The sequence below is a fragment of the Triticum dicoccoides genome, chromosome 3B (genome assembly GCF_002162155.2).
Source record: "Triticum dicoccoides isolate Atlit2015 ecotype Zavitan chromosome 3B, WEW_v2.0, whole genome shotgun sequence".
Taxonomy (NCBI): Eukaryota; Viridiplantae; Streptophyta; class Magnoliopsida; order Poales; family Poaceae; genus Triticum; species Triticum dicoccoides.
In genome coordinates, this window is record NC_041385.1 from 158175376 (window position 1) to 158199219 (window position 23844).

Below are 23844 nucleotides of genomic sequence, written 5' to 3' on the forward strand. Positions count from 1 at the left end.
AACGGACGCATTTGTCTGAAATGTGAGGGGGAGTTACAGTTCTATCCTTGCCTATAGGCTTTTCGGCTTGGGTCTGTGTACTGAGGATCGGGGATAGTAGAGTAACTTTGCTTCTCCCCAAATAGTGGGCGGGAGCGATTTCGGGCAAGGAGGGCGTGTTTTGAACTATAGTGGGCGCGAGCGATTTTGGGCAAGGAGAGCGTGTTTTGAAATAGTGGGCGTGAGCTATTTCGGGCGAGGATAGCGTGTTTTGCCAACCATGGTTTATGAATTATTCGGCACATGTCATTTCGGCCGAGGAGAAGGCGCGCTTGGATGAAGTTACGAACCTACCATCGATGTACAACGGGCCAATTGATGCGTGTCCCACATAGGACGGTAATTTTGCGTCTCCCATTTATTTGCTCGGGCGAATTCCACCGAGCAGAGAGGATGTTTAACGGTTCATTCAAATTTTGGGAGAATGAGCATCCACGTCTACCTTACCAAGTCGATTCGAATCAAATTTTGAAATATTAGCTTGCCACTTCTTTTTTAGATGGAGAGATGATGCTCGGGAGTAATGTGTTTTTACATGCTCGTTGCTAGCGATTTACTATATGACAAATAGTTGACCCACTCAAAAACGCGAATCAAACCCAAAATGAAATATCTTGATTCAATGAACTAGCTCGTTCAGTAGGCCAAAATAGCGAACTAAATCCAAAATTGAACACCTCAATCGAGTAGCATGTTGTACAGTATTATAGTACTCCATGAACATGTTGAAAGTCAAATTAATGAACTTGTTTGATATACGCATATATCCGTTCATGTGTGGATTGCAGACAACATATTCTCCAATTTAAATATTTGAATGCAAGTTTATATCGAAACATGGTTTATATCAGTCTTTGATGCATAAAACGCGACCTCCCCCTCTCCCGGACTCCTGTTCTCTCTCTCTCTCTCACTCTCTCGCTGACAATCTTCAATTCTGTCGCACGCATCCGACACAAAAACCTTGTTGGTCCCTATCCCTTTCTCTCTCTCTATTCATATATACACCATCTATAGGTCTCTCTCGCACACTATGTATGATACTCTAGCTAGTCCAAGCTAGATATCTTGGGTGCACTCATCGTACGCACACAAATTCCTTGGCTCTTTGCCTGTAACTCTCTCACGCACCACTATGTCGTCTCGGAGCTCTCCCCCCTCTCTCAAACTCTCCATCCAGCTGGGTCACACATACACATGCATATCTCACTCGCACTCGATAGGCCCATCTAAAACTCTATCTCTCTCCCTCGTTCTCTCTCCCTCGTTCTCTCTCCATCTCACATGCACACACACACACACACAATCTCATGCCCAGCTAGCCAAGTATGATGGTCTCTCACTCAATTGTAGGCACACGCAGTCCCCCCCTATATGTATATGACTAGCTAATCTTAGTCTCCATCACAAACATGTGCATGGTCTATCTCGATTTCTCTCGAGGCATCTTTCTATCGCGCACGCACTCCCTCGATCTCGCACCCATATAGTCCCCTCACGATCTCGAGGGGATCTCTCTATCACAAACACACCCTCTCTCCCTCCCCATGCGTCCATGCCATCCATGTGTCCCTCTCGACCTTTTTTCCTTGTTGGCCAGACCTCTATTGGACATGTGCTACAGGGGTGTCTCTCACCGTTGCGAACAATCACACACTAGCTATCTTCGTGTATCTCCTTGCCTCGCTTTTCCATCTCGGAGATGCATGCGTGATATGTTCGCATAAGAAATGAAAAAACACACACTCTCTCTAATTTATCGTTTGTTGTCACTTTCTCTTTCACACACATACTCTTTTTGCACACTTACGCATTCTCCTTCACACGCACTTGATCTGTCTCGACTGAGGCACCCTCCTCCGTCCATAGCATATAGATTTATTGAAAAGTCAAACATCACAAAGTTTGACCATGTACATGGAGAAAAAGAATTACATCTAGTACGGCAAACATATACCATTAGATTCACCATGAGATGTAGTTTTGTATGATGTATCTTTGGTATTGTAGATATAAATAACATTTGCGCAAACCTGATCAAAGTTTCCAAAGTTTGACTTCTAAAACATTTACATGCACTGCATTATCGAGCAGATGGAATATCTGTTTCCCCCTCTCAGCTATCTTACGCACCACTCAGCCTTATCGGGGCTCCTCAATCTCTCTCAAACTTTCTTGGTCAGTTTGGTTCGTGACCTGACCCTCATGCCTTGATGTCCGGTACTGCCTGGTGTGGACGTGAGATGTAAAATATTTCTGCCTGGCCAGGCTTGTGTGGTGCTGAAGTGTTTGGTTCATGCCTGGGCCAGGCAAAGCATCAACGTCCCATCAATCAATCCATGCATCAATTATTTAATGCTAATATCCATCCATGTTGTTGTTAGCCTCATGGCCACACAACCAGGCACGGCCAGGCGTTCAAAATCGGTCTCTTGGGCCAGGCTACTTGCAGTGTCTGGAGTTCAGCTAGGCTAATTAAAGTGCAAGGGAACCCAGCCCAGGCGGGCTTTCTTTTTCACAGGGTAGCAACCAAACAAGCGTGCATGAAATCCAGCCACAACCCTAGGCCACGCAAAAGATGCTCACGACGCAAGCCAAACTGGCCTTATATCTCCCTGGTTCACACATACACATGTCTCGCTCGCGCTATACATATAGACCCATCCAACACTCTCCGCCCTTGTTCTCTCTCCATGTGACACGCACCCCTCTAAGTACCATAATCCCTCACTCCATCATAGGCTCTGTTTGGATCCATGGGTTAGAGTTAGTTTGGGTTAGTTTGGAGTCAACTAACCCAAAAAGATCAAAACAGGAGGGTTAGTTTAGGTTAGATGCATCTAACCCATCCAAAAAAACTAACCCATCCAAGAGGTGCTTATTTGGGTTAGTTCTTCTCGGGACCACTAATAAACACTTCTTTCTCTCGCTCTCCTCGCAGCAGATCCCTCCCCACTTCCTCTAAGCTTCTCGTCCTCTCCCTCCCTCCCTCTCGCACCGCCTGTGAAGGTGCCTCGCCGTATCCGCGCTCCATCTAACCCTGCCATCCAAACACCTCTTTACTTAGAGTTAGTTCAGGGTATGAATCTAACTCTAACCTCTAACTGAGTTAGAGTATCCAAACAGGGCCATAGGAGCAAGCACTCCCCCCCTCCTAAGTATGATTATCTCTTACTAGCCATCAGGAACACACGTAGTGTCTCCTTCCATCCATACGTCTATCTCGATATCTCTCGGGGCATCTTCTATCGCGCACACACCTTGTCACTCGATCTCCCACCCATGTAGTCCCATCATGATCTCTAGGGGATCTCTCTATGACAAACATACACTCTCTCCTCCCCATGTCTCCATTTTCTCCATACGTCTCTCTCGACCTCTCTCCCTTGTATGTCAGACCCCTCTTAGCCACGTGCTAGGGGTCTTCCTCTCTCGGTTCCAAACAACCACACACTATCTCCTCACCTTGCCTCCGTTGTCGAAGATGCATGTGTGATATGTTTGCATAAGACACACACGATTTTTCTCTACTTTTATCGTGTGTTGTCCATGTCTCTTTCACACACGCACACACACTTTTCACTCACTCTCTCTCTCTCTCTCTCTCTCTCTCTCTCTCTCGTTAGGGACTCTGTCACGTCCATAAGCATATGGATGTTTTGAAAAGTCAAACCTCAGAAAAGTTTGACCAGGTATATGTGGAGAAAAATATTTACATCTGGAACGATCATTAGATTCATCACAACATGTACTTACTTCATACTATCATTTATCTTTGGTATTGTAGATATAAGTAATTTTCTTTATAAACTTGGTCAAAGTTTCAAAAGTTTGACTTAAAAAAAATGTTGTAACTACATTATCTAATGGAGGGACTAGCTCTTTCTCTCTCTCTGCTATCTCTCACGGGCCTCCCCTCTCACTCGAACTCTCTATACCGACGGATTATATGCTCACTGTGTCAGCGTATAGCTCCGTATATTGTTTAGTTGACCGGTCAACCAATCCACATGCTGCGTTGTCAGCTCGTGTTCTGTATCTTGGTGTGCTGGCCCATGTGGCAGTGGGTGAAAATAAGTAAACTAGAGGCCCATCTGACACGCGGTGAAGCAAACAAAGTTGAAACCACTCGGGGTAGCACCCCGCACGCTAGTAAATTGAGGGCGCATTGAGGACAAACTTCTTGCGCGCGAAGGACGCACTCGCGCACAATTCACTACTGCGCGGCGGCATGCACAGAAGGATGCACTCGCGCACACCCAGCACACAACACACACCAGCACACGTGTACACCGACATCGGTGCCGGTTGAGATGGACGGCGAGGTAGCGAACAAGCAGAGGCGGCTCGAGCCAAAACCGCATCCGGCGAGCCTGGACTTCATCAGTAGCCTCCCCGACAACATGCCGCTCGTCATCATCATCCTCCTCCCCACCAAATCTGCCGTGCGGACCGCCCTGCTCTCCCGGTGGTGGCGCCCCCTCTGGCACTGCGTCCCCCTCAACCTCACCGTCAATAGCTGCCTCTGCGACGGGGATTGCAAACGCATGGCCGCAGTCTCCAAGATCCTTTCATCGCACCCTGGGCCAGCCAGACGCCTTGACATCCGCATGTTCAGTACCAACTGCAAGGTCCAACCCAAGTTTGACGAGTGGTTCTTATCCCCCTCCCTAGATCAGCTCGAGGAGCTCAGCTTTGAAGCTGGACGATGTCGCTCTTTGCCGCCGTCCGCGCTCCGCCTCACGCCAACGCTGCGTCGCGCCAGCTTCAGCTCCTTCTATCTTCCCCAGATTAATGCCGCGCCCACCCTTCTTCTCCCTCAACTCAAGCAGCTCGACCTCTTCGACGTTGTCATCTCGAAGAAGGCTATGGAGCACCTGCTCCACAGCTATACTGCGCTTGAGTACCTTTGTCTTGAGCAGATCGACAGGTTCATTAGCCTCCACATCGCCTCGACGAATCTCCGATGGATTTATGTGTCTTGCTGGCCCCGCAACAAGACATCAATTGGGAAGAGATCACTCCAGCTGTTCCACGTTATGGTCATTGAGAATGCGCCTTTCCTTGAGAGATTGCTTCTATCGGATCTAGAAGGTCCAACAAAAATCAGGGTCATTGACGCGCCGAAATTGACAGCGTTGGTGTACTCGTCTGCCAAATTCTCCGAACTCTTTATTGGATCCGTAATCGTTCAGGTACAGCACTCATCTTCTTCTCCGTCTTGTTGAAATTCACATTTTTAAATTTCTTCTTGATGTATTTACGATCGTCTTCTAGAAAATGATTCCCACAAGCTTGACCCAGTCCATGCGCACAGTGAAGATCTTAGCACTAAAATCTATTGGCCCCAATCTAGATCAAGTTGTTGGATTCCTTACATGCTTTTCGTGCACGGAGAAGCTACTCATCGAGGTGAAACTTCTTTCCTATAAGTAAACGGTAATCACAACGTAGCTCAATTTTTTCGTAATTTTCGCAAATTATGATGACAAGTGTAGTGTTCAAAACTGCATCTACGCACTGCACCGAAAGAAATGTTTTAGTATTTTTTCTCACGTGATCACCTGCATCGTTTTTATGCTGTACTACTATAGTAGCCTAGGCTAGTCATAGTGGAAAGTAACTTAGACTACTCCAGTAACTCTATGGTTACCCTAAGAGCAAGTACTACCTCCGTCCTGGTTTACTCTTCCAATTTTGTAGTATCGAAATTCGACCATAGATTTAACTGACAAAATGTTAATGCATGTCACTAAGAACTATATCGTTGGATTCGTATTTGAACATAATTTCAAATGGTGTAATTTTTAGTGACATGCATTTGCATTTTCTTAGGTAAATGTATGGTCAAAATTTTATACTAAATACGAGGTAGTATTCCGTACAAAAGTGGGCTATGTAGGCCAAAACATGTGTCAAATTCACTTGTGATGCATTTGGCATCGATGCCCCTCCATTGCTCACTTGGTGCCCCAATCTGGATCACCTACTTTGCTCCGGTGCCAAATTAACTCACGCAATGAAAAAACACTGTGTGGGAGAGAGAGAGGACCGAGGCAATAAAAAAACACTTGTTTGGGAGAGTGAGAGGCTGGTGTAGTTGGTTTGATTGATTTGTTTATACATGTGGGTCTGTGTGCACAACGGTGCCAACTCTCTCACATCACGAGAGCGGTGCCAAAATCTTTTGATTTGACATCGATGCGTATTATGTGGCATACTTTTGAGAAATATGGCATCGGCCACATAGTGGAAGGCAACAAATGCCCAAGCTCTTCACGTGCTCCCAGTTAAATGAGAGGAAACAGAAAGAGAGAGAGTGAAAAAATATCACTAGCCAGCCAACCCTATCGTATGAGCGAATGATATTGGTACCTCTTGATGACACGACAATCTTATGCAGCCAACTGCCCTAATATGTTCTCTTCTTTTGCAGATAAAAAAAGACCCGAAAGTGAAAAATGTGCTGCACTATAACAATCTCATCGAATGCCTTGATATCCATCTTACAGAAATTGATTTGATCGACTACCGAGGCAGCTCTCATGAGATTAAATTGGCCAGGTTCTTGGTTCTGGAGGCAAGTGTGCTCAAGGTAATGAGGTTTGGCATTCTCTGGCGCAACAATGAATGGTGTGCTGATCATCGCAAGCGTCTAAGCCTAAATGACAAAGTCTCTGCAGAAGCTGAATTTGTTTTTGAAACATCAAGTGGCCAGAGACTCGAAAACTTATTTGCCCATTAGTGACTTGTCAGGGTGGTGGATTTTAGTTTGTATGATAATGCTGCATCCACCTAAAGTAATGAAAGTTCTTACGTAAACTTCCTAGTAATTCCCTCTTCCTAGGTGCAGCATTACTCCTAACATTTGTAATATCAGTTTGAAACTTGTAATATTGTTGTGTCCTATTCCTGCGTTTTCAAAATCCTACGAATCAAACAGGTCCTGAGTTGGTGATGATGTTGTGCCTCCCATCTTTCACCAATAGTCGTCGGATCTAGATCTGACGCATACAAACCAAGCTTCTCCATTTTTGCAAAAAGATGCTCGTAGTTTTTCCCTATTTACAAACAACTCCTTGTCTCTCACAATCAGCCTTATCTCCTCCCCACCACATCTAGAAGGCCGTGGAAAAATCTGGCGCGATGGCCGCTGCCGGAGCCGTCCACCACCAATCTTGGTGTTCCGTGCAATGCACGGGCATCTACGCACGGGAAATTATGTCGAACAGGGCTAGTTGTAAGCAGGCTAGCTCTACAGCCATGATGATAGTGACTGTAGATGGTGAGGCTGACTATGGTATGCCGAACACGCCGCCTATACTCAGGTGTCATCTCCGGCGCAGGGTCTTGTCACTTCACTGTGAGGAGCAACACGTAATAATTTGACCAACGGGTAGTACAGTGCTAGTACTCCTACTACTACATTGGTAGTACTACTACTAGTACTAGTAGCACCACCATCTGGATTTAGGAATACTGCCACGTCCATCTGGATTTTAGTATTTGACTAGCAATCTAGTAATGCATGTCACAAAAAATGTACTACTCCCTCCGTAAAAAAATACATGGTGTTTTATTCCTATCGGCGAGAGAACTTAATGTTTTTTTTGCTAACTAGAGTACTAATAGGATTACATGCAATGAACTAAACACTGCATGTCATGTTTGGTAGTCTCAAGTCATTGAAAGCATGCATGGCCCACCACCCTCATTGGTTGATATGTCACGAAATAAGAAACAAGGAGGGAGTTAATGCACTGTGCCTAAGTGTTTTGGGATTATTTGGTTTTCGTAATGTGACTTACACAACATTTTTGTTTACATGCATTAACATTTTATTAGTTAAATCAAAGGTCAAAACTTGGCGCAAAATGCAAAGGGGACCAATAAACCAGTAAACATCAAACTTCTCTCGTTTGGCCCCAACTAGAGGTCCGGTGAGATGACTATACTGCACCGGCACGGAGGGGGACGCAGCTTCATTGACTTATGGCAACTGCCTTTGGGTGAATGACACGTGGGCCCAGGGGGTGGCTGGCCCACCTATCATACAACCTAAGGCAGGTGCAGTAGAGGGCCGAGGAGTAGTACGAAATCCTACGCACCTATGCACGCTAATGGGTTGAGATCCTCTGCAGTACCGTATGGTGCTGTAGTGTCGATGACATGTGGGGCCAGGTCCCACATGGCAGTGACTGTACATCACCATACAATACTGCAGAGGATCCTAACCCCCCGCTAACCAAGGGCAAGAGTGATCACTCAAATCGCAAGATCAGTTGACTAGAAGCTAAGCTAGACCCATGGAGGCGATGAGCGCGAACATCAGCCGGCTGTGCCAGATGGTCCACGACGCCGGCCTGCGGCCCGGCAATGAGGAACATCTCCAGGTAGTATTTCTTGAGGCCGCCAGGGCGAGGGGCCGCTTGGACGACAGCTTCATCTCCTTGTTCGACGAGGTCCTCATTGGTTTCCTCGACAAGTTCACCGTCGTCAAGAAGCTCGCGGACGACTTTGACATAAGCCTCCATCCGACGCGCCCAGGCTCTGCGATGCCCGCCACCCTCAACGGCCACTATGGTGACAACCTCTTCGACACACTGGTGGCCCTGCGACTATCCGTCGTCGCGCCGGAGAATGTCCACCTCGAGGTCACGCTCGCCACGCAACACCTGGTGCAGCAAGACACCATCGACATAATCACCCATGTCTATGCGCAAATCGTCCACAAGGACTACTACATGCAAGAGGAGGACGATAGGACGCTGGCCTTCTTGGACCGCAGGGCAACCTTGGACGGCACTGTTCAGAAGCATGTTGAGCTCACCGCCAACGCCGCTGCTCCTCACACGTCGGTTGGTGACCCGGCGCACTAGGGCGTGAGGATGTCGTTGATGGATGCATATGTATTTTTATCTTTCCGTCAAATCCATGTAGTAGTATATGATACTACAGTAATTATCTTACCTTTCGCATCAACTTCATAATTTTCATACGTACTCCATGCATGAACGGCGCCAGAACCAAACTTCTCATTACTCTAGGCAAAATCATTATTTTCTATCTATCGATCGCGCCATGGAGTAGAACCAAATTTTACAAGTTACGAGTTCAAAAGGAAAAGCCTGCCGTGTTCGCGTCGCACCCCCACACGGTTGGTCCGGCACGCCGCTCAAGCGGGAATGCGTGCGGTGTGGCATTTTCACTTAGGGACCGCAGTTGAGCAAACCGACTATCGGCAAACCCCCACCCTGCCCACCGCGTGATGGCTGAGAAAACAGGAGGGAGAAGAGATGGATGTAGCACGGACTCTAAGAAAATTGGTGTCGGATGGGACTCGTGTGGGTGGCGTGTGCCATACTGCTAGACGTGAATGCTAGTTATGGCCCAAGCCACCCCACTATATCGAGCCTATATCGAGGTACATAGAACAAATTTCCTGCAGTCCGTGCTCAGCCCTCCTCTATCTCTCTTCTCAGCCAGCCAGCGGACGCGCGGAGCCCAACGTCTGTTTGCTCACATGCGGTCCCACATGTCAGTGAAAACGCAAGCGGACCCACTGAACCTGCACATCTTTCACCTCGACGTGCTGGTGATGAAAAACAAATCCAAGAAAGATCTTCGGTGGCCACTTTTGGAGCTACTCAAGAGTAGTAAGATTCTATTTACAGTTTAACCTAAGATGCACACCTCGTGGCTTCAACTACCACTCTATTTTCTTTCATGACACGACCTGGATGCTGGATGTCCCACGTGTCGGCAAAAGGAGGAAGAACCCGACCAAATCTTCGGTTGTGCTCTCGGATTAGACTAGTTGTGCTAACTTAAAAATTTTGTTGTGTACTCCCTCCGTTCCAAAATACTTGACTTCCATTTGTCCAAAAATGGATGTACCTATATACTAAAACATGTCTAGATACATATATATTTTGACAAATAGAAGGCATGTAATGTGCAACGGAGGGAGTAGAATGGATGCAAGTTTTTGTATTGGGAAGAAGAGTACATCCATATATTGATAGAGCGCAATTTAGTAGATGTTCTATCACTTTTAGCTAGCACAGAGGCTATAGATGAGATTAGTGCACTTGTTGATACTCCTACTTGGTATGAGTGTTGCTGCTTAGATGCAGAGAAAAATGAACCGGAGGGAGTACTAGAATAGAGGCTAGACATGAGACTAGATGCGAGGAAGAAACGTCTACTTCTTTACACTCGAAGAAGAAAGAAGCACGCAAGATCGAGCCTCCGCAGATCAACAATGAATGCATCGAGAAGGCACTAATCCAACTTACAGGAGTAGTAAAATGTATTCTTGTGGTTCTTGTTTTCTTTGGTCTTGCTTTTCTTGTCAAAATTATCATTGGAGTTCGTGCAAAACGGAGGTCCGTTTGGGGTCGTGCATTGCAGTTGGCCTTACAAGTGGGACCACAGTTAAGGAAACCGACTATCGGCAAACCCCCACCTCGCCCGCCGCGCGATGGCTGAGTTAGAGAAACGCTGATGTTGAAGAGATTGCTCTAGCACGGACTCCAAGAAATATGGTGTCAGATGGAAGTCGTGCTGGTGGCGTGTGCGGTACTCCTGGACGTGAATGCTTGTTCTGGCCCATGCCACCCTACTACTCCTACTACTTACTATATAGTACTACTAGTATCGAGGATTCAAGGTGCTGGTTACGTAGTACAATATGGCTACAGTAAAAACACCCGCACGACGCGCGAAGCATGTGAAGCTAGTACAAATAGTGTACTACTATTGTTGATTGGCCTCATCTGATAACTTGTTGCAATGCACGTACAATTATGTATTCAAAAAATATGTTTTTGCCTCGTTGCACCACTCACTCACAGAAGCGACTCGAAAGCCATTCATAAATTTAGGAAGTTTATCACAGGCATATCATTTTATTACATACAACAGGCCATCAACCCACATCGACAATGAGGATACATTATAAATACTAAAGTTTTCACCATACAACAAATAATAAGCAATGAAATGAACTTCAACTCAACCATTCCTCGGCGTTGGAAACGCTTGCTTTGAACCACAAGTGATTCTCTGGGACGGGCCATCCATTGTCGATCTGGAGACCAACGCAGGACTAATCATCCAGGCTGAAGCGGCCTACTATATCAGTACCAGGGTAGGTAACCACCCAAATGTCTGAGGTATAGACACAGTTGCTTCTCATAAATGGTAGTAACGTTGTGCCAACAGCAGTTGGATCGCCTTTCACCATCATTGGATAGTTTTGTCCAAGGAAGAGCGAGTTTTCTCCAAGACTATCAATTCTGTACCAGGGAGAAGGAGTTGGTGCTAGCACACTAGTATCCATCCCGAATACCATGCAACGAGTGTTGGAATAGGTTCAGAGAGTGCGACCATGGGAGACTACAGCTGCTTCCTTAGCAGTAACATCATCAGTGGGCTATATACACACGAGAAGAGGTGATCCATCGGAATTAGTTGCCAGGCACCAAATAGTATATGGGCGCTGCTCGTCCTCATGCTCGTGATCATCACCATCGTCATCTCCCCTTGGTTATAAAAATCTTCAAGTATAGTTGGTGGAATGTTCGCAGGACCTTGGAAACACAAGAAGAAGGTTAATTAGTAAAGGGAAACTTGCTAACCCACATGCATGTGGATGAAACAATTATAATTACGGTGGAAGACAAACATACCAAAACAACGATTCCATGCAAAAACAGTGCCACGAGTGATGGCAGCAAACACAAGGCCCTCGTATTCAATTGCATCACAGTACTCATCCGCGTACAGACCACCAAGGATGGCAACAAGCTTGTCGAAGATAGAAACAACTTCATAGTTGTTGTAATTCCAAGAGCGGTTGGGAACTCGAGAAATTGCTATCTTCTGTAGAATACAGTCACCATGATTGTATTTGAACGTGCGTACAATACCGGTGTGCTCAACCTCTGGGCAGTCTAATGAGATTTTTGGAAGTGGAACCCAGTCACGAGTGTACACATTCACAAGTTCCCACTCGGAGTTGGACCCAATGTAAACAACCCAATCTCCATTTGCGCCTGCCCAAGCCTTGCCCTGAAGCGATGGCATCTTAACATCATACATATCATTATCAAGCGGCATCAACTTGCACAGGGCGAGGCCTCCGTCGCGACGGTGCCAATCATCAGGGTCATGACAAAGAAGATAGGGGAGATCAAACCGCTCCTTGACTCTTGGGTTCCTTGTAATGATGTTATTAGTTGATTCAAGAATGGGCTTGAACGAACCTGCCATGCTAGCCGAGGTGATGACGTCGCACCGATCAATGAGTTTCTCCACCATGTCATCTTTTAGATCGGGGCAAGAATAACAGGGTCGTTTCCGTCCTATTCCCTCCATGGAGAAGATGATCGAACAATGGTAGAAGAAAGGGTGAAGGGATGAAGGAAAATGGAGGAGGGAGAGGAAGAGCGTGCAACAACAGTTCCAAATCGAGAGGGAAAGGCGAAGATTCGGTGGACAGTTGCCAGTTTGCCACGGTTCACGAAGCGGCGCCCCAGCCTACACGTCGGTTCAGAAATACTCCTACTACTCGCCGTCGTCTCACTGATATGTTGGAACGGGACCACATGTCAACGAAACATGGTGTGTAATTTCTCGTGCAAAATGCGATCTGGCCGCGGTGGCCCAAGGTGCTGCATTAGTTATCGACCTTTATTTTTTTAATGGCGTGCCGTTCAGTTTTGAAGCACGACTAACTGGTACTGTACGCAAAGAAAATATAAACTACTCTACCACTACTCCACCTCCAGTACTAGTAGTATAAAAAAGATATATAGGCTGGAGCTTCAGCGCTTTCTTGCCAAGGGCTGCCCACTTGCTTCTCACACTACCACCCTCTCTCCAGATCTAAAAAAGACGGCCCCTCTCTCCCTCCTCACCGGTGGTCACAGATCCACCGGGGAACAAAAGGACGTGCAGCGTTGATGCACTCGTCGTCGGCGAGCGAGGTCACGCACTGACGACAAGGCCGTCCTCTCAGACCTAGCGCCCACGCGGGATGGCCTCCGTCCCCAAGCTCGCTGCCGTAGTGTGTGCGGAGGACGATGACCACGAGCGAAGCCACTTCCCGTCGACCCTCAGGTATGCTACCTCTTTTCGAACCATACCCTTGTTCCATTGCCCCATCTGGCATGTCGTTGCATGTGGATCTTTTTCCACTCCACCATCTTCCCAATGTGCTATCCTCTGCTCTGCTCACCACGCAGACGAAAACCATAATTTGCACTATTAAAGGAAACCCTACTTCATGCAGACTAATCCATGTCTGGGTTGAATAAGGAAAGGAACGGAGACTGTACTTTCCAAGAGTGTAGGCATCGAACCCGCATCTAGGTTGAAAAAGGGAAAATCAGTAGCTAAGGAACGAGTCTCGTGTCTCTTGGTTGAAGAAGGGTAGAAAGGCATGACAACATAATAGAGAATGACCAGGTCGATCGGTTTGTTGTCCTCACATAGGAATAAGGTGGCTAAAGAGAACAAAAATGGGACGTAATCCACATATGTTGCCTGGATATTTGTTGCTCTGGGCAACCATACCTCCCTCACCACTCTGCGTCCGTGGAGGTACATCGTACTGGTGCGCCCACTGTCCGAATGGGCCTCCCATGCTCTTATTGCCACTTTTTTTGTTGTTAGTATAATGCTAGCAGTCAAGTCAAGCAATGCTACTGCTAAAGTGATGCCACATTTAACTAATGCCGCTCTCAGTCTAATGCCACCGATAAATTTAAGCAATGCCATTTAATGTCACTGGATTATTTAAGGGTTAGCTGTTGATTGTGGATATATTAAAGATTTTTCAGCTAAACCATTGTACTGTACCCTGTAATAAACTAACTACTCTACTGTTGCACTAGCCACTGGGTTAGTGTATATTTGTAGTATTTGAATGATGTTGCATTAGCGTATGGACATAAATAAAGTGTGGCAAGCTTTTCCAGATATGTGCTCAAGAAAACTACTACCTATTTTTCTAAATACTAGACGTTTGGGTACTTTAATTTGAACCGCGAAAACGTCTTATATTAAGGAACAGAGGGTGTAGAGTTCACTCAAATTATCCCGGTAAAGCTAGTCACACCTTTGTTAAAATTAATGTTCATTATGTAATCGGAGGAGGTCTGTATGTTTGTCTCTAATGCCTGTCGACTACATACCCGGCATCATGATGTAATGTTAAGTCATTTCCTTTTGTATGGTGTCACTGAATTGTCAAGGCAGTGATGGCATTTTATTTTAGTAGAACTGCACAAAATTTGCTTAAAAGAAGAGGAAAGGTCAGGAATGACTCAGTTTTTCAGAAAAAACTATGTATGCCTTCTTGACATCAGCTGTTCTTGCTTTATTTATTCCTTCAAATAGGTGGTTAGAAACAGTCTTGCTACCTTTTCCCATTAAGAAATTGGAATGCTTATATTTGTGAGTCTATGCTTCAACTAGTGCCACTTTTATAGTAATCACACTTTCAATATCTATGCAAACAGGGATGCTCGATTTTAGTGGAACTGCACAAAAAGTCCAACTGGTTCAACATTAGGAGCATGTTTTTTTCCAAACCTTTATATCCAATTGGTGGCACTATGAGTTCATTAGGAAGGTACATGGTTTGCTACTATCTTGCTACTCTTTTTGTACTATCATTAGATAGTAATACTAGTGGTTTGCATGTGAATTTATTGGCAGAGTGGACCTGCATTGGAGGTGCAGGACAGGATTCAATGATTGGATGCTCAATTTCGGTTGTATCGATTTCACCTCTTCCATCACTGCGAATATGGTGTGGTATATGTTTACTAGTTGCTTGATATTTGTGTAGACAGAGATGTCTGCCCGTTGCTATTTGGCAAACAAACAAAGTGTCCGCAATTTTGGTTGAACTGCACAAGAGAATAGTATAGTCACTGCATGCAGTGCCATTTGAAAATAGACACAAAGATTGGATAGTCACTTCATGTACTGCAGAAAAGTAGTACTGTACTATTTACTGGCCAACACTAGGTGCTTCATTGCTTTCGTCTGGTTATACATTGGGCATCATTTTCCCTAAGTTAAAGTTTGTATTCCGAAAATAGTCTCGCGGTGTGATCGAGAGAAGACCAAATCATATTGCAGTGGATGTTCCTCCATCATGTGTGGTTCATTCTCATGGTTCCAGTTGTTGGTGAAACCACTTACATTTGCAAGAGGAATTGTAGACTTCACAAACAAATTTGTCTTTCAGTCTGTACTGAATGTTGGCCAAGAGAAGCATCCATGTTAGTAGGAAGAACATATGTTTTTTCTAGATCTTTGCTTTTGGAGCTACATATTTGTATATGATCTGTGAATCATTGAGATGCATTAACATGTTGATCTTATGTATGGGAATCGTACTAGTTAGTTTTAGTTGCGAGTCTTGCGACGCAAGATCCGAAGTGGCTGATCTTTGCTTTTGGAGCTACATATTTGTATATGATTTGTGAATCATTGAGATGCATTAACAGTTACTTATTTCTGTTCGCTCAGTGTTTACAAGTTACTGATCGATCACTAGCTAGCCTACAAATGCGCTCCTGGCAGTTTTATTTGCGACGCAAGATGTGAAGTGGCAGTTTTTTGAATAAAAATGCCTACCTCTGAAGAAACTGACAAGCTACACTATCGATCCTACACGGATAAAAATGCCTACCTCTGAAGAAACTGACAAGCTACACTATCGATCGTACACGGATAAATAGCGGATCACGCACGTACTACCTCCTTTCTGGTTTGCAGGGCTCAATTCAAGAAATGACCTACTCGATCCTACATGAATAAATAGCGGATCACGCACATACTAGTACCTCCTTTCCAGTTTGCAAGGCTTAATTCAAACCTCTCACCAACCAAGGTGCTCCCTCCGTCTGGGTTTATTAGTCCCGTGAGCAAACCAGCAAGACCAAGGCATGTCAATAATTAACGGCATGCAGAAGTTTAAGCCTAGTTAATTCCAGCGATTTAAGTGGCTGCATGCGTGCCCTCGGCTGCGACTCATTGCATGATGCTTCGCGTACTGCCTGCGAGCGATTCTGAGTGCCTGCATGCAGCCGGCCGTAATTAAGGCAGCTAACTGATGCAAAAAAAGATACACTTTAATTTTTGCGTGCTTTTTAAATCCGTGAAATCATTATTGCAAGGAGGGAGATGATTCGAGTGCACTCGTTTGACCGCCATGCCGGCGTGCGACCCAGACGGGACGGGATGGCATAGTCATAATTTCAGTTTCCCTAGTTTTCCACGGCAAGCTGGCGCGCTAAGCCATTATGCATTGAATTCCGATGACCGCGCGCTACCTTCCCCCTATAAGTATTGTGGCCTTCTCCGGTGCCACCGTGACCCAACTCGCCATATCCTCATAAGCCCCCACCGGCCTGACGTCGCTCGCCATGTCCGCCATGCCCCCGCCCGTCCACGGTAGGCGACGCCAGAGATGGACACCGCCGGAACTAGTGTTTGGTTTTTCACCGGAAGGCAGACGGAGGGAGGAGGCATTCTATCTGTCTTTAGATGGCAATGCGCAGATCGGGGAGTTGTTGGAGCGCGACCGCATGGCGGAGGAGCAGGAGTTGTTGGAGCGCGACCGCCTGGCGGAGGAGCAGTGTATCGCCGATTTGCGCCGCCAGCGGGACATGGAGCAGCAGCGCACCGATGCTCTGAGTCCCGAGCGGAGCGCCCGCAACTGGGCCGACTACGTGGAGGTCGGCGCCCGGCAAATAGCCCTGGAGGCTGTCGGGCACGCACGCGTTCGCGACGCCGATTTTAACTACCAGCTCATCAAGTGGGTTTCCCGCTTGGAAGCCGAAGCTTCAGTGGACCACGCCGGCATGGAAAGGGCCAACGCGCGCGAGCAGCGCGCCCTATCGCACCTCTAGCAAGTCCAAGGCGAGGCAAAGGACGCGGGTGCCGGCGTTTAGCGTGTACCACAGATGGCGCCCGGCATCGTCTAGTTAGCTAAGAGTAAGTTAGTACTTGTCTAGTGGGAGTAGATAGTTAACTTGGCTATGATGGTTGTCAACGTGGAAGTTCAGTACTCTATATGTGGATCAGACCTGTTACTTTGCTCTGAAGGTTGAACTTTCCGTTTGAACGTATGGAATGGGCTGTTATTTTTTTAAATGGGTTGTATTTGTGCTCCACGGGTTTAGAGGCTGACTTGTGGGCCTAGCAAGTTGGCGCATACACAATCAGGAGATTATTGTACGTGGAGAGGATGACAGGAGGGGCCCGCCAAGGTCATGGCAGCACGCAAGTAAGTGCCTCCTTATTTCAAGCCAATAAAAAAATGGCTCATCCTAGTGGATTTCTGACATCTGGGTCCCATGCCATTGTCAACGTAGTCAATAAACGAGAGAATTGCACAACGAGCGGTTGACACCAGGGACCCAGCAGCTCGCCCAATTATTTTTGTTTTGGGTTAATTCGATAAATGCCTCCGAGAAATGCCACTGCAATTTCCAAACTTTGAAAAATGTCATTTCATGCCATTTCTAGTGGCATTTTTCGAAGTCTGGAGTGGCGTTTTTCAAAGTTTGCAAACTGCAGTGGCATTTTCAAAGTTTGCAAAAATTGCAGTGGCATTTTTCAAAATTTGGAAATTTCAGTGGCATTTTTATGAATCGCCATAATTGGAGTGGCATTTATCTATTTTGTTTTTGATACAGAAGTAGGGTGTCAACTGGGCTGTGCGGGACACTCTGGCCTGTCTAGACAGCCTTTTCTTTTATGTTTACCACAAACCAGCCCAGTATTTTTTTTCTTTTTGAAAATGGCTAGCCCAATTTTTTTGTGATTTGTCAAGTAAGTCGCTTTATCAGGCCTGTTGGGCTGCAAATCTTTCAAGACGAGGAGAGCTTCATTCGGCTGGCCGAGAAAATGGCCTATCAGTAATGAGAAATGGGCTATACATTTTTAAAACACATCAAACTGGCAATTAGTTTCAAATATCTTTTTTTCATTTCGAGATTTTAAATTGCATTGATTTTTATGCGTGGACAATTTATTGGATTTTATATTGATATACATTTATTTTTAAAATCAGTCTGAATGTGACTCGAAATTTCGGGATTAAAAACAGTTCAGACCGCACCGACATATGCAAAATTTCGTATAATTTTTTAACCGTGGCCACAATATGGGCTGTAATGCTAACAAAAAGAATATGGGCTCCAAAAAAACCCGTAAGAATTAGCAAATGGGCTGTAAACTATTTGAAATAATGGCAGATGGGTTGTATGTTGTTTTCCATAGATTTGAGGCTTTCCACAGATGGCCTGTATACTGTTGGATGTCCATCCAACGGCCGTCGTGCTTCTTCAATCTCTGCTCTTCCTGCTCCAGCCGCTCAAACAAGCGCCGGCGGGACTGCCTGCTCCCTTCTCCCAGCGGCCGTCTGTGCTGCCGCGCAGGCCTCACCGCCCCCCATCGTACTCCCATCGCTGGCCTAGCCATCCCTCTACTCACCCACAGTCCCACACCTGTTGTTATTCTCCGGTGACGGCAGACGAACCAGTAAACCCTCGTACAGTCGTACTCCCCTCCGCGTGGGAAACAACTGCCGAGTCTTCCCTACCTCCGTGTCGTTCCCTTCCTAGGCCTCGCCGTCGTCCACCGCCCTGGTGCTCTGGGTCCACGGCCGCACGCAAGGAAATGCATCCTTATTACGCGCAAAATAATGATTCATCCACCTGACATCTGGGACCCACCGAAAGGGCCTCTATATTTCGCGAAAAAAATGTTACCGCCGCTGACAGCTCGAACCCACTAGCTATATCTTCGCACGCAAGGAAGAGCCTCATTACGCCCAAAAAAAGAATACTCCCCGTACGATGTCCACTAACTTGACGGGGCCTACTAAGTTGACGAGGATGAAGGGCTTTGTCAACTTAGTCAATATGCACGATTCTAGCTCGACTGACCGTATGATGTCCATCCAACGGCCGTAGTGCTTCTTCAACCTCTGGTCTTCTTGCTCCAGCCACCGAAAGAAGTGCCGGTCGTGCCGCCTGCTCCTGCCTCCCGTGGCCGGCTGTGCTGCCGCGGAGGCCTCACCGCCCCCATACTACTCCCACCGCTGGCCAGGCAATCCCTCCACTCCACTCACCCACACCCCCTGTTATTCTGCAGCGACGGCAGCGCAGCCGAACCAGTGAACCCTCGTACTCCTCTCCGCGTGGGCATCCACTACCGCGTCTTCCCCGGCTCCGCTTCGTCTCCTTCCTAGGCCTCGCCATCGTCCACCGCCGTGGTGCTCTCGGTGCGGCGTGGTCAATGTGGTCAACGACCTAATTCCATCGGAAGAATACTGTATGTGGAGAGGCTGATAGCTGGGTCCACGGCAGCCGCAAGGAAGTGCCTCCTTATTACGCGGAAAATAATTATTCCTCCACCTGACAGCAGGGACCCACCAGACGGGCCACCAGTATTTCGCAAAAAAAACGTTTGCCCCTGATTGCTGGGACCCACCCGATGAGCCACCGTATTTCGTGAAAAAAACGTTCCCCCTGCTCTCAGCTCAGACCCACCGGAAGTGCCTCCTTATTACGCACAAAAAAATGAATACCCCCCTTCTAGCTGGGACCCACCTTGGTGGGAGGCTGACTTGTGGGCCTACTAAGTTGACGGGGACGGAGGGCTTTGTCAACTTAGTCAATATAAACGATTCTAGCTCCAGTGACCGTACGATGTCCATCCAACGGCCGTAGTGCTTCTTCAACCTTTGGTCTTCTTGCTCCAGCCGCCCAAAGCAGTGCCGGTCATGCCGCATGCTCCTGCTTCCCGTGGTCGGATGTGCTGCCACGGAGGCCTCATCGCCCCTTACTATTCCAACCACTGGCCAGGTCCTGCGGCGACGGCAACCTCACACCTGAGCCGAACCAGTGAACCCTCGTACTCCTCTCCGCGCGGGCTTCCACTACCGCGTCTTCCCCGGCTCCCCATCATCCCCTTCCTAGGCCTCGTCGTCCATCGCCCCGGTGCTCTCGGCGCGGCGTGGTCAACATGGTCAAGGAACAACTTCCATCGGATGTGGACTGTATGTGGAGAGGCTGACAGCTGGGTCCATGGTCACAGCAAGGAAGAGCCTCCTTATTACGCAGAAAACAATAATTCCTCCACCTGACAGCGGGGACCCACCGGACGGGCCACCGTATTTCACAAAAAAAACATTTCCCCCCTGACTGCTGGGACCCACCAGCTGCACCTTCGCACGCAAGGAAGTGCGTCCGGGAAAAAAACTATTTGCCCCCCTGACTGCTGGGACCCACCAGCTACATCTTCGCATGCAAGGAAGTGTGTCCGGGCAAAAAAAAACGATTTGCCCCCCTGACTGCTGGGACCCACCAGCTACATCTACGCACGCAAGGAAGTGCGTCCGAAAAAAAAAACGATTCACCCCCCTTACTGCTGGGACCCACCAGCTACATCTTCGCAGGCAAGAAAGTGCCAGACAGTCGGGACCCACCTGGTCGAAGCATACGTAGCATTGTCATTCTGGTCGATGTAGAGGCTCACATAGTAGAGGCGTGCACGTGTCGTAGTAGAGGCGCACACGTAGCATGTACACGTACGTACAACAGCGAGGGTGCAAGAAAGAAAATACGGCCACGTACGTACATATGGGCAGGGTCTCGAACGCCTACTCGCGCATACGTACATGGCTGGGTCGGAACGGAGAAACAGCATCGTCGTCGTGTTCATGGGGAGCCAAGGCTGGGTCGGAACGGAATGCGTGGTCGTGTTTGTTGGAAATATACCCTAGAGGCAATAATAAAATGGTTATTATTATATTCCCTTGTTCATGATAATTGTCTATTGTTCATGTTATAATTGGGTTATCCGGAAATCGTAATACATGTGTGAATGCATAGACCATAACATGTCCCTAGTAAGCCTCTAGTTGACTAGCTCGTTTATCAATAGATGGTTACGGTTTCCTGACCATGGACATTGGATGTCATTGATAACGGGATCACATCATTGGGAGAATGATGTGATGGACAAGACCCAATCCTAAGCATAGCACAAGATCGTGTAGTTCGTTTGCTATAGCTTTTCTAATGTCAAGTATCATTTCCTTAGACCATGAGATCATGTAACTTCCGAATACCGTAAGAGTGCTTTGGGTGTACCAAACGTCACAACGTAACTGGGTGGCTATAAAGGTATACTACAGGTATCTCCGAAAGTGTCTGTTGGGTTGACTCGAATCGAGACTGGGATTTGTCACTCCGTATGACGGAGAGGTATCTCTGGGCCCACTCGGTAATGCATCATCATAATGAGCTCAAAGTGACCAAGTGGTTGGTCACGGGATCATGCATTGCAGTACGAGTAAAGTGACTTGCCGGTAACGAGATTGAACAAGGTATTGGGATACCGACGATCAAATCTCGGGCAAATAACGTACCGATTGATAAAGGGAATTGTATACGGGATTACTTGAATCCTCGACATCGTGGTTCATCCGATGAGATCATCGAGGAGCATGTGGGAGCCAACATGGGTATCCAGGTCCCGATGTTGGTTATTGACCTGAGAGTCGTCTCGGTCATGTCTGCATGTCTCCCGAACCCGTAGGGTCTACACACTTAAGGTTCGGTGGCGCTAGGGTTGTAGAGATATTAGTATGCGGTAACCCGAAAGTTGTTCGAAGTCCCGGATGAGATCCCGGACATCACGAGGATTTCTGGAATGGTCCGGAGGTGAAGATTTATATATAGGAAGTCAAGTTTCGGCCACCAGGAAAGTTTCGGGGGTCACCGATATTGTACCGGGACCACCGGAAGGGTCCCGGGGGTCCACCGGGTGGGGCCAACTATCCTAGAGGGCCACATGGGCTGAAGTGGAAGGGGAACCAGCCCCAGGTGGCTGGTGCACCCCCCTTGGGCCTCCCCCTGCGCCTACGGTTGGAAACCCTAGGGGTGGGGGCGCCCCACTTGGCTTGGGGGGCAAGTCCCCCCTTGGCCGCCGCCCCCCTTCAGATTCAATATCTAGGGGGTCAGTGCCCCCAGGGCCCCTATATAAAGAGGGGGAGGGAGGGCTACGCACCCCCTGCTCCTGGCGCCTCCTTCTCCCTCCGTAACACATCTCCCTCTCGCTGAGCTTGGCGAAGCCCTCCGAGATCGCCGCTACTTCCACCACCACGCCGTCGTGCTGCTGGATCTCCACCAACCTCTCCCTCCCCCTTGCTGGATCAAGAAGGAGGAGACGTCTTCCCCAACCGTACGTGTGTTGAACGCGGAGGTGCCGTCCGTTCGGCGCTAGGATCATCGGTGATTTGGATCATGACAAGTACGACTCCATCAACCCCGTTCTCTTGAACGCTTCTGCTCGCGATCTACAAGGGTATGTAGATGCACTCCTCTCTCTCGTTGCTAGATGACTCCATAGATTGATCTTGGTGTTGCGTTTTTATTTTCTGCTACGTTCCCCAACAGTGGCATCATGAGCCAGGTCTATGCGTAGTTTCTATGCACGAGTAGAACACAAGATTGTTGTGGGCGTTGGTTTTGTCAATTTTCTTGCCACTACTAGTCTTATCTTGTTTCGGCGGCATCGTGGGATGAAGCGGCCTGGACTGACCTTACACGTACACTTACGTGAGACAGGTTCCACCGACTGACATGCACTAGTTGCATAAGGTGGCTAGCGGGTGTCTGTCTCTCCCACTTTAGTCCGATCGGATTCAATGAAAAGGGTCCTTATGAAGGGTAAATAGAAATTGGCATATCACGTTGTGGTTTTGGCATAGGTAAGAAACGTTCTTGCTAGTAACCTATAGTAGCCACGTAAAAAACATGCAACTACAATTAGAGGACGTCTAACTTGTTTTTGCAGCATATGCCTTGTGATGTGATATGGCCAAAAGGATGTGATGAATGAAATATATGTGATGTATGAGATTGATCATGTTCTTGTAATAGGAATCATGACTTGCATGTCGATGAGTATGACAACCGGCAGGAGCCATAGGAGTTGTCTTTATTTTTTGTATGACCTGCGTGTCATTGAATAACGCCATGTAATTACTTTACTTTATTGCTAAACATGTTAGCTATAGAAGTAGAAGTAATCATTGGCGTGACAACTTCATGAAGACACGATGATGGAGATCATGGTGTCATGCCGGTGATGATGATGATCATGGAGCCCCGAAGATGGAGATCAAAAGGAGCAAAATGATATTGGCCATATCATGTCACTATTTGATTGCATGTGATGTTTATCATGTTTTGATTCTTATTTGCTTAGTACGACGGTAGTAAATAAGATGATCCCTTATAATAATTTCAAGAAAGTGTTCCCCCTAATTGTGCGCCGTTGCGAAAGTTCGTTGTCTCAAAGCACCACGTGATGATCGGGTGTGATAGATTCTAACGTTCACATACAATGGGTGTAAGCCAGATTTACACATGCAAAACACTTAGGTTGACTTGACGAGCCTAGCATGTACATACATGGCCTCGGAACACAAGAGACCGTAAGGTCGAACATGAGTCGTATAGAAGATACGATCAACATGAAGATGTTCACCGATGATGACTAGTCCGTCTCATGTGATGATCGGACACGGCCTAGTTAACTCGGATCATGGATCACTTAGATGACTAGATGGATGTCTATCGGAGTGGGAGTTCATTATATAATTTTATTAGAGGAACTTAATTATCATGAACTTAGTCTAAAATCTTTGCAATATGTCTTGTAGATCAAATGGCCCACGCTAATGTTGCCCTAAACTTCAAC